Source organism: Punica granatum, chromosome 3 (assembly GCF_007655135.1).
Source record: "Punica granatum isolate Tunisia-2019 chromosome 3, ASM765513v2, whole genome shotgun sequence".
Taxonomy (NCBI): Eukaryota; Viridiplantae; Streptophyta; class Magnoliopsida; order Myrtales; family Lythraceae; genus Punica; species Punica granatum.
Window position 1 is genome coordinate 36,450,639 of NC_045129.1, and position 13,173 is coordinate 36,463,811.

General features: G+C 39.5%; 1 pseudogene; it reads left to right on the plus strand.

Annotated features, from left to right (window-relative positions):
- The first annotated feature begins 273 nt into the window (after positions 1 to 273).
- LOC116200595 lies at positions 274 to 9,395 on the plus strand (annotated as a pseudogene).
- Positions 9,396 to 13,173: the final 3,778 nt, after the last annotated feature.

Genomic DNA, 13,173 nt, shown 5'->3' on the forward strand with positions numbered 1-13,173 from the left:
AAGGAGAAAGTCGTCTATGGAACAAGATATATCATATGACATTATGTCACAAGAGTCGATTATAAAAAAATCATTTTATTTTTTAACAGCATCACGTGTCCACGACACGAAATTTGTATCGAAATCTTTAACACCTGTTGATTTGTGATGCATACCACGAGAGAGAAAATTACATATATGGTACAAAACTAAAAAAATTTAACAGTCGAAGGCAAAATCTTTTAAAATTATAACAATGTCATATGTTTCATCAATTTGGGGCTAGCAACGTCAATGGTTGCTGACGTGGTTTCCAGTGTGGCTGTTGAAATGTCAAACATTGTTGATGTGGCTCCTATGTGGTGCTTGAGTGACATTTTCGCATTAAAAATAAAAATCACTAATCATTAAAATTAATAAAAATATTAAATTACAATAAATAAATAAATAAAATAAAAACAAAAAATAAAAAAAATTATTAAATAATATAAAAATAAAAATACTTTAAAAACAAATAAATAATTTAAAAATGAAATTAATAAAGAGAAATTTGAAAACTAAAAGATAAAAATAAACATATATATTGAGATAACACGATTGAACTCAAGCAGAAGTTCACTCGCATCTGTAAGTGAATTGCATCTATTGTCATTCACTTTGAGATAACACCATAAACATATATATGTTGAACCTCTACGTATGTTCATTTTGTAGGTGAGAAATCGATGATAAAGAAACGACACTTCGTCCTGAAGGAAGAACTTCTCAAGGAAAACCCTCTGGGTATATGCTCCTACGATGCTCCATCCCTTAACGTAAGGCAAGACATCATAATAGACCACATACTAAGGCTGGGAGCGCAAGTAGCATGGAAGGCCATCGATAAGTGGCGTTAGCTCAAGTCTAAGATCTCCCATATTGTCTTCTGCACCGCCATTGCCGCAGAAATGCCTGGTGCCGACTATAAGCTCATCAAGCTACTCGGTCTCGACCTTATGGTCAAAAGGGTGATGCTTTATCTGTTGGGAATTGGTGTATGCCCTAGAGACAATCTATCATCAGTTCTGTAATATGATATCTATTTCAGTATAATACGAGGCATATCTGTTATTGTGTAGATTGCGCTAAATATGATTTTACACAATAATGTCCTTGGAATAGTAGGTTCAATAGGCATCAAGTGTGACTTGATTGTGAGATCCTATAATTAATGAACATTATTCCTAAATGTCCATAGTCAAAGTATTATCGTTAATTAGGACAACGATAATACGGTTAGACTAGTGTGAGTGTTGATTGATGACCAAGTCTCATAGGTCATGGATATGAAGATATCAAATCACACCACATGTATACATTAAGAGTAATGTGTATTGGACTGACCCACCATGAGATTGCTACATGGTTTGTTACGTGATTGTCATTAGCATATCTCAAAGTGACTATAGTGTAATGGTCCTTTGACTTGAGGTCACCATAGATTCCTACATGTAATGTCATATACTTTGATACTGTCAAACGCCACTGTAACAGGATGGTTATAAAGACAGTTATTGGGTATACCACAGAGCATGGAGAGGAATGTGAGTGATCAAAATAGAATTTGTCCCTCCTACGAAACGGGAGCGATATCTCACGGCCACTTGGTGGTTAAGTCTAAAAGTGTATGCATACCCAAATGAGTCGATATAGCGATATCGAGCTCATTTGTTCTGATAGACTTACCCAGTAAACCAAGAAAGAGAGATATTGAGCCATACAAGGATGTCATCGACCATGCCTTGGGCTCAATAGAGATATAGAGGACAATGGATTATATTACACGGTAATATAGGTCACAAGGTTCGTCGAGAAATTGACTTTTCGATTACTTGAGTAACAGTGATGCATTGCTAGATGCCGCTCACTGTTTGTAATATTAAAATAGAGATTTCGATATTACTATCAACGTAATTGGGAACCTACAGGGTCACACACTATGACTAAATAGATGAGATATATATGTATGCATGTGTTTGTGTACGTTTACATACACAAATATATAAGATATACATGTATGTATATAAATGGGCATAATTGAGTTGAATTGTTCAACTCATTAGGTCCAATTAAGTCTAATAAATTTCGAGAGTCGCACCAGTGTTTCTTTCGAGTGTTGGTCACTAGCACCGCCGATCTCGAAAACTCGTCGACAAAATCGGTGTGGACACCGGTAGAGGCGTCACGCGTGGAACGCTCGGTCGACAACTTTAAATATTCCAGGTACGCTTTTATTTACTCTTATTCTTCTAGTAGGTCTTGGAATTAGTTTCACGGGTATGAAATTTTGAATTTCTGTTCCTTTTTCGTTTCCGTTGCGCCCCGTGAAACTAGCAATTGGTATCAGAGCCTAGCTAGTTAGAATCTGAGTAGATAATAGCATAAAATATGATTTTATGCTTGGTACTGGTATGATTATGTTTGATATTTGCGGTGCATGACTGTTAAACATGGACTATGTCCTAGTTGTGTTAGTATAATAGTTATACGTGTGGACTATTATGTAATAGTTACATAATAGTGTATAGTGAGATCGATTAAATGTTAATCAAATCCCTCAAAATATTAAGTCCATATCCTTCCACCGTGTAACGCTCGTCAAGACCAAGATCGATGAGTGTTTAGACCTTGCCTTCGCAGGATACCCTTATCTATCCTAGTAAGACGTTGTGTTTACCAGTGGGTCGGACTTAACTGAGCAAGCCTAATAGGATTAGGAGTTCAGAGGCATGTAGTTGGGCATCGATCTATAAGATAGATTTGAATAAGGAGTTATTCACTCAACTAATCAAGAGTTGCATGTGATGCAATTGGGAAAGTGAGTTCCCTACCTAAATAGCCAGTTCTGGGTGAATCAGCCCTCGCTGACTCAGAGCTTGGTGAGATATGGATCTTGAGCTACTATGAGAATGATATTCTCTGAATCAATGTTGAGGGTCATTGATTTGATATAAATAGTGGGAGCAATATTTATAAAGTCCTCATTAAATATTGTTGTGTCATAATACTTATTTTGTATATTTCTATGGTAGTTACCATGGCAGGGAGCACTTCTAGTACTTTCTGTTTGCGATCCGTCCTTGATAAGGACAAACTGTCAGGGAATAATTTCCTTGGTTGGTATCGAAACTTGAGAATTGTTCTCACCCAAGAAAAGAAGCTATATGTCTTAGAGCAACCTCTTCTTGCACCACCGCCTGACGATGCCCCCCAAGCTGAGAAAGATGCTTATAGTAAGCATCATGATGATGCCGTAAACGTCGGATGTCTCATGTTAGTCACCATGGACTCGGAGCTTCAGAAGCAACACGAGAACATGAAGGCGTACGATATGATCGTGCATCTCAGGCAGCTCTATCAAGAGCAGGCCCGACATGAGAGATTCGAGATCTCTAAAGCACTTTTTCAAGCAAGGTTGACTGAGGGTAGCCCGGTGGGTCTTCATGTACTCAAGATGATTGGGTACGTTGAGACTCTGGGAAGACTGGGATTTCCTCTTGGTCAAGAGTTGGCCACAGATTTAGTCCTACAGTCGCTGCCCAGTAGTTATAGTCAGTTCATTATGAGCTATAATATGAATGACTACAATAAACCATTGCCTGAACTGCTTAGCATGTTGAGAACAGCTGAGCATGATATCAGCAAGGGGACATCCGTTCTAATGGTCCAAGGGACCAAAAGAAAGGGCAAGAGCAAGAGTAAAGGCAAGAAGGCTAAAGGTGCATCCAATTTTGACTTGGGTGCGTTGAAGCCTAAAGCCAAGGTGGCGAAGAATGATTACTGCTTCCATTGTGGCAACACTGGACATTGGAAGCGGAATTGTAAGATATACCTGGAAGAGTTGAAGAAGAAGAAGGGAAGTGAGACTTCCACTTCAGGTATCCATGTTATAGAGATTAATGTATCTACTACTTCTACATCTTGGGTATTAGATACCGGATGTGGTGCTCATATTTGTGGAAATATGCAGGACCTAAAGGACAGTAGATCGTTGACAAAGGGCGAGGTGGACCTACGAGTTGGAAATGGAGCAAGAGTTGCTACATTAACTGTAGGGACTTATCACCTAGTTTTACCTACTGGGCTTGTATTAGATCTTAACGACTGTTATTATGTACCTGCTATTAGTAGAAACATAATATCTGTTTCTTGTTTGGACAAGAAGGGATTTTGTTTCACCATAAAGAACAAGTGTTGTTCTATGTACATGAATGATGTATATTATGGCAGTGCACATTTAAGTAATGGTCTGTATGTTCTTGATCTAGATACGCCTATTTATAATGTGGAAACCAAACGGCTCAAATCTAATGATTCGAACCCGACTTACCTCTGGCATTGTCGTTTAGGCCATATTAGCGAGAATCGCATCTCTAGACTCCATAAAGATGGATTACTGGACTCGTTTGATTTAGAATCGATCGAGACATGCGAACCTTGCTTAATGGGGAAAATGACTAAGGCCCCTTTTACTGGAAAAGGTGAGCGAGCTAGTGATCATCTGGCTCTCATACATACTGATGTATGTGGACCAGTGAACAAGCTTGCTAGAGGTGGGTATCTCTACTTCATTACATTTACTGATGATTTCAGTAGATTTGGATATGTGTATTTGATGAAACACAAATCTGAATCCTTTGAAAAGTTCAAAGAATTTAAGAATGAAGTGGAGAATCAGTTGGGTAAGAGCATTAAAGTTCTTCGATCAGATCGAGGAGGTGAATATTTGAGCTATGAGTTTGCTGACTATCTTAAACAGTGTGGGATTTTATCTCAACTAACTCCACCTGGAACACCACAGTGGAATGGTGTAGCTGAGAGGAGGAATCGAACTTTATTAGATATGGTTCGATCTTTGATGAGTCATGCAAACTTATCTGACTCCTTCTGGGGATATGCTCTACAGACAGCTGCTCTCATATTAAACAATGCTCCGTCGAAATCAGTTGAAAGGACACCATATGAGATGTGGTATGGGAAACGTCCCAAGATGTTTTTTCTAAAAATATGGGGTTGCGAAGCTTATGTGAAGAGATTGTCTTCGGATAAGTTTGGCCCTAAATCGGACAAATGTTACTTTGTGGGGTATCCTAAGGAAACTCGAGGATACTATTTCTATAATCCCATCGAGGGCAAAGTGTTTGTCGCTCGAACTGCGGTATTCCTTGAGAAAGAGTTTCTCTCCAAAGGAACTAGTGGGAGGAAATTAGAACTTGGGGAAGTTCTACCACAAAATGACATTGACCAATCGACGGGCGATGTTGCAGAACAAGTACCACAAGTTGTTGTGGCACAATCTTCTGCACAAGTGACACAGGAGCCTCGTAGGTCTGGTAGGATACGTCATGAGCCCGAGAGATATGGATTTCTCGTGACTCAAGATAATGACGTATTACTCATAGATAATGATGAGCCTACAACCTATGCGGAAGCCGTAATAGGCTCTGACTCTGAGAAATGGCTGGTGGCCATGAGATCTGAGATGGAGTCCATGTACACTAACCAAGTATGGACTTTGGTTGATCCACCTGAAGGGGCAAAACCCATTGGGTGTAAGTGGGTCTTCAAGAAGAAGATTGACATGGACGGTAATGTGATTACCTTTAAGGGCCGACTTGTGGCAAAAGGTTTCAGACAAGTTCATGGTGTTGACTATGACGAAACCTTTTCCCCGGTAGCTATGCTTAAATCCATCAGGATCTTGCTTGCAATTGCAGCTTATTATGATTATGAGATCTGGCAAATGGATGTCAAAACTGCTTTCCTGAACGGGAATCTCCTCGAGGATGTGTTTATGACACAACCTGAGGGTTTTGTCGATCCACATTGTGCCGGAAAAGTTTGTAAGCTACAACGGTCTATTTATGGGCTGAAGCAAGCTTCTAGGAGCTGGAATCTTCGTTTTGATGATGCAATCAAAGAGTTTGGCTTCATCAAGAATGAAGATGAACCCTGTGTTTACAAGAAGGTTAGTGGGAGCGTAGTAATCTTCCTGGTGTTGTATGTAGACGACATACTTCTGATTGGGAATGACATTCCTTCCCTACAGTCTGTGAAGACTTGGTTGGGAAGGTGTTTCTCTATGAAGGACTTAGGCGAAGCTACCTACGTGCTAGGTATCAGGATCTATAGAGATAGATCCAGGAGACTGCTTGGCTTAAGTCAGAATGCATACATAGATAAAGTGCTTCGGCGATTTAGCATGCAGGATTCTAAGAAAGGGTCGCTGCCTATGTTACATGGCATAAGCCTTTCGAAGGCTCAGTGTCCTTCTACTCGAGAGGAGAGGGACCGCATGAATAGGATTCCATATGCGTCAGCTATTGGATCCATCATGTATGCTATGTTATGCACTCGATCAGATGTCTCGTATGCTTTGAGTATGACGAGTCGATACCAATCAGATCCAGGTGAAAGACACTGGATTGCAGTAAAGAACATCCTTAAGTACTTACGAAGGACTAAGGAGATGTTTTTGGTATATGGAAGCGAAGAAGAGCTCGTTGTAAGAGGTTACACCGATGCTAGCTTCCAGACCGATAAGGACGACAGTAGATCGCAGTCAGGGTATGTGTTTTGCCTGAATGGAGGTGCTGTGAGTTGGAAGAGTTCCAAACAGGAGACAGTAGCCGATTCTACCACAGAGGCCGAGTATATTGCTGCCTCTAACGCTGCAAAAGAGGCCGTTTGGATCAAGAAGTTCGTGACAGAACTTGTTGTGGTTCCTAGCATCGCAGACCCAGTGGATCTCTATTGTGACAACAATGGAGCCATTGCGCAAGCTAAGGAACCCAGGTCTCACCAGCGATCCAAACATATACTCAGACGCTTCCATCTCATTCGCGAGATCATCGACAGAGGAGATGTGAAGATATGCAGAATACCAACATATGAGAATCTCGCAGATCCACTTACGAAGCCTCTTGTGCAGCGCAAGCACGAGGCTCACACTAGATCTATTGGCATTAGACAAATGCCAGATTGGCTCTAGTGCAAGTGGGAGATTGTTGGGAATTGGTGTATGCCCTAGAGACAATCTATCATCAGTTCTGTAATATGATATCTATTTCAGTATAATACGAGGCATATCTGTTATTGTGTAGATTGCGCTAAATATGATTTTACACAATAATGTCCTTGGAATAGTAGGTTCAATAGGCATCAAGTGTGACTTGATTGTGAGATCCTATAATTAATGAACATTATTCCTAAATGTCCATAGTCAAAGTATTATCGTTAATTAGGACAACGATAATACGGTTAGACTAGTGTGAGTGTTGATTGATGACCAAGTCTCATAGGTCATGGATATGGAGATATCAAATCACACCACATGTATACATTAAGAGTAATGTGTATTGGACTGACCCACCATGAGATTGCTACATGGTTTGTTACGTGATTGTCATTAGCATATCTCAAAGTGACTATAGTGTAATGGTCCTTTGACTTGAGGTCACCATAGATTCCTACATGTAATGTCATATACTTTGATACTGTCAAACGCCACTGTAACAGGATGGTTATAAAGACAGTTATTGGGTATACCACAGAGCATGGAGAGGAATGTGAGTGATCAAAATAGAATTTGTCCCTCCTACGAAACGGGAGCGATATCTCACGGCCACTTGGTGGTTAAGTCTAAAAGTGTATGCATACCCAAATGAGTCGATATAGCGATATCGAGCTCATTTGTTCTGATAGACTTATCCAGTAAACCAAGAAAGAGAGATATTGAGCCATACAAGGATGTCATCGACCATGCCTTGGGCTCAATAGAGATATAGAGGACAATGGATTATATTACACGGTAATATAGGTCACAAGGTTCGTCGAGAAATTGACTTTTCGATTACTTGAGTAACAGTGATGCATTGCTAGATGCCGCTCACTGTTTGTAATATTAAAATAGAGATTTCGATATTACTATCAACGTAATTGGGAACCTACAGGGTCACACACTACGACTAAATAGATGAGATATATATGTATGCATGTGTTTGTGTACGTTTACATACACAAATATATAAGATATACATGTATGTATATAAATGGGCATAATTGAGTTGAATTGTTCAACTCATTAGGTCCAATTAAGTCTAATAAATTTCGAGAGTCGCACCAGTGTTTCTTTCGAGTGTTGGTCACTAGCACCGCCGATCTCGAAGACTCGTCGACAAAATCGGTGTGGACACCGGTAGAGGCGTCACGCGTGGAACGCTCGGTCGACAACTTTAAATATTCCAGGTACGCTTTTATTTACTCTTATTCTTCTAGTAGGTCTTGGAATTAGTTTCACGGGTATGAAATTTTGAATTTCTGTTCCTTTTTCGTTTCCGTTGCGCCCCGTGAAACTAGCATTATCATCAAGGTTCGTTCAATGAATATCAGCTTTATCTACGCAGTATACACAAAGCCGGATGGGTGCAATTCAAACATATATAATGAGGACTGGAAAATCTGTCAATTTCCCTAGTATACACAAAGCCATGACAATCAGAAAAACGTGAATATATATACATATATGATTATGTATATATAATAATTTACACGCTGCGTTTTCTTATGATCAGTTATTCCCTCTCATGCATGAGAATTATTTATTTTTTTCCAATAATTCATGTATGAACGTACACGTCGTGCAGCATATATATGTATGGACTCCAAAGGTTGCTTTGCGCGCGGGGGGTGGGGGGGTGGGGGGAAGGGTGGGGTGCTTCGGATAGCGAAGGATATAGCTGAGAACAATGCCGATGCACAAGTGCTCGTTGTGTGCTCAGAAAGCATGGCCGTGATCTTCCGAGGGCCATCCGAGAAAAGCCTAGCTTCTTTAGTAGGGCAGGCAATCTTTTGGAGATGGAGCATCCTCTGTGATAATTGGTTCCGACCCTAGAGCACCAGTTGAATGGGCCTCATTCCAGATCATGCTTACCGACGAGACTATCTTACCGAACTCCAAAGGTTCAATTACTGGGCAGTTACATGATTTCGGTCTCACATTTAATCTATCAGAGAGGGTGCCCTACTTGATTTCGGATAACATCGAGAAGATCTTGGTTGAGGCTTTCAGTCCAATTGGCATAAGCGACTGGAATCGATATTCTGGGCACCCCGCCCAAGCGGCCCAAGAATCCTAGACCAGATTGAAGCGAAGCTAGGTGTTGAAGGAGGACAAGGTCTGGGCTACATGACTTGTTCTAGGACAGTATGGAAACATGTCCAGTGCCTGCGTGATATTCATTCTCGAGGAGATCAGGAAGAAGTCCAAGGCGGAAAAGATGGCCACCACAGGCGAAGGGCTCGAGTTGGGCATCCTCTTCGGTTTTGGACCAGGCCTTACCGTCGTGACTGTTGTGCTGCAGCATTTCGTAGCTTAATTAATTTAATCACATAATTTAATTACATACTAGTTCATGATCAGACTGATGCATGGGGCAGGTCAACTATATAGTATGTCGTACCGCGTTCATGAAAAATAAGTTGCCTGTCTTTCATGTTAGCTGTGATGTATTGTATCATGAGTTCCTTGTCCGCTGAATAAGGACTAAGTTGCATGCATTTAATCTACTATACAAGGTCCGGTTGTTCTGAAATTTTTTTCCTTCAAATATTATCTCTGGTTATTGGATTTTCTTGTATGAGATATCGCATTAGGTTTTCTCGGCTTATTGGTTTAACCACATGGAATGCAGATGTTTCATACCTCGTGATTTAATTATCAGTCTTTCACCACTCTTCAAGGTTTTTCTCTTCATAGGTAAGACCAAAAAGTGTCTCTTTAACCTATTTCATACGAGTATTGGAGACCAAAATATCTATGTGCTATATAATAAGCTCAACCATCTTTTTGCTAAGATTTTATCTTCAGAGCTGGCCAGAAAAAGATTTTACCCTCAGACCACATGACGATTTAATATGATAGTATCACCGAAAAAGTTTTCGTAAAAATTTGAGAGAAAGGATAGCTAATGTAGATATATCTACAATTATTCGACGGAGAATTATCAAATATATCGTAGACTAACATTATGACTTTTTTTGGTGAACATTATCATTATGACTTCTCATTTCATTATACTAACTAGTCTTATGGACCTCATTTGTATGTGGGAAAAACGATTGATCCCGGAATTAAATGACCTGTTGCAATTAAGTCCCATCGCATCATAAATAGTTTCACTACTTTTTTGGGTAATCAAATAGTTTCACCTTCTTATTGTTGTTGATAGAAAAATAGATTTTTAAAAAGCTAGAAAAAGAAAGAAAGAAAGAATATCGGGTAAAGACATGTTTAAAGGCATGTATAACCGTACCAAACTCTACGCGATGCCATTTAAGATGACTCAATTATATACAGATTGCGTTATCCCGGGAAAACGTATAATGTGGGCGGTACGCTTTCCCGAATATGTCTCCAAAGAAAAAGCCAATCGAAATCTATCATCTTCGCTGCAAAACACCATCTGCTCTGGATCACCGGATCACTTGCATATATAGTCTTGCCCTCTCCTGTATTAAGCATCTGATGTATGTTGATGCTTTGTTCGTTTCGACCAGAGCTGGTGCTCACGTCCCGAAATAGGATCCTAGCACCAAAATGGTTGGTGCCAGGGATTTTCTTCTCTTATACTAGTATAAGACGTATATACCTGTGCTACACACGGCGTTTCATAAATTTCATTTTGGTTCTATTAGAATTTTTAAAAGATATATTTTTTTTCATAATAATTTCTAATATGTATAGAATTAGCAAATATAATAAACTAACTACATTATTAATTAATGAAATTAAGTAAAATATTAATTAATAAAATTAATTAAAAAAGGAAATGATGAAATGAGAGAGAAAGGCAGCTGAGGATTCCAAAGTGGAGAAAGTCTTGTATGTAACGGTGGTATTATGTGGCAATACCACAAGCCAATAAGAGTTTGTCATTTTGGTTTTCAATATGTAACCAAAAATAGAAAAAAAAAACTATCGTTGATAAAAATAATTCATTGTTAGCAAAAAAAAAAAATTTTTATGTATCATGTAACATAATCATACGTGATACCACCGTTACACATAAGACACTCTCCTGGCTCCAAGCCAGAACGATCTATAAAAAGGAAACTTTGGAAGTGCCGGAGAGATGGAAACATTGCTTGCTAGTGCTAGGTTCGTATTTCTATCTATGCATGCTATCGTCTGTAACCGCATTTTATTTCATAGATGGGCCGTGGGCATATAAAATTGGGCCTGGGCAAGCCTAAACAGAAATGGGCCTCACAAATAAGTTACTAGTATGGGCCGAAAGAACCAATATTTTAACCCAAAAAGTGAGTATTTTTTTTTAAAATTTTTAAGGAACTAAAATGAGAAAATGCCAAATAAAGATTAATCTTCTGACTCTTAGATAATATGTTGAGAACATCTCTCAAGTGTGTGACCATGATGCACTGAAGAACTTGAGCCTCGCTCTATATTAACCTCCAGACCTTCCTTGACAATGTCGTCCTTGGAGGTAGCGTAGTTTGCTAAAGTAGTCGGTATTTAGGCAGTTGAATTTGGAATCTCATGATACATATCGAAGAAGGCAAAGTCATCTTTATTTCTTGGCTCATTAGGTGTGGCCAGGGACGACTCTTCCCAGTCGGCCGCTACAATGAATAGGAGTTTTCCCAACGTTTCTTTTTTTTTTTTCCACTTTGGGCGACGCAAAATATCATCGGCATTGGGTACGCCAACGTTACTCCTGACGTTTTCAAAAATGCCATTGTTGACCTAGTTAGGAGAGGCATCCCCACACGTTTTGAAGAACGTCGGCAAAAACCATCCAAGACCGATGTTTTCAAAACGAAAGCCAAAATCCATGTCTAGGCCGACATTTCCCAAATGTCGGCCAAAACTCATGTCTAGGCCATCGTTTTCCAAACGTTGGCCAAAACCACACCTAGACCGACGAAATAAAATGTTGGCCAAAACTGTGCCTAGGCGACGCCGATTACATCACCAAAATCAGGCTTAGGACAACGGAAAAACGTCGGCCCAAATAATTTTTTGTTAAAAAAAATGACATCCTATTGTCAATAAATCGATAACATATTATTAGTGGTAAACATTATCGCTGACAACAGGTTGTCAACTTTTTGACAATAGGTTGTCATGCCCTATAAATCACGAAGATTATCAAATCAATCAAGGAATCATACCACAGATCGATATAAACTTATAATTATCATAGGCAACATGATGAAAATGAGCTGATATTCACTTGAGCAAAGTATTTAGACTTGTGTACATGATATCCAAAATTGAGAAAATTGAGTATAATTCAAATGGGTATTGAATTAGTTATGCAGACCTTCACCCTTCTCTCCCTCTCTTATGGCCATCTCTTTCTCGACCAGACCTCTCGCCGTCTCCGGGTCTCAACCGAAGCACAGCAGTTGTGCGACTCACCTCGGCTCTCCTCAACGGACATGATGACGTGGGTGAAGGAGACAACAACATTGGAGAACAACATAAATTTAATCATGAAGATTTATTTTATCAACATCATCTTTGATAACATCTTCTGTTATAAGATAACATATTTTCATGAGAAAATAACTCGTTACCCTTTCCATAAATACCAAAGAAAACAGATTGTATAATAAGGTAACAACGTGTTGCTTCTTACAATTATACACTTTGACAACATCCAGTGACAAAATGATAATCTGTTGACAGATTTTAACAACAACCTTGATAAATGCCGGCATTTGAAAAGTTGGGAAAAGTTCTAAAAACGTCGGGATATGCTAAACAAAAAGTGACGTTTTTTTTTTTGCATCATCTAAACTTGAAAATGTCGACTTATGGTTAACTAAGGGTGACGTTTTTCAAAAAGCTGCCTAAAAGGTGGTCAATCCCGACGTTTTTCAAAAGGTCAGGATAGTACCTTTCCAGCCAATTTATCCCAATGTTTTGCTTCGTGTGGGCCAAAAACGTTGGATTAGACCCCTTTTTTCTGCAGTGGGCAGAATTCCTAGCTAGTCCTAGTTACAACTTCCTCATGGATCCAGCGCTGGGACCGTCGTCCTCCGGAAATATTTCGCTTCCTCATCAACGCGTCATGGACGATAGCATTACGCAATCCACGACCTTCTGCAGTTAACCCATCGGGAATGGAA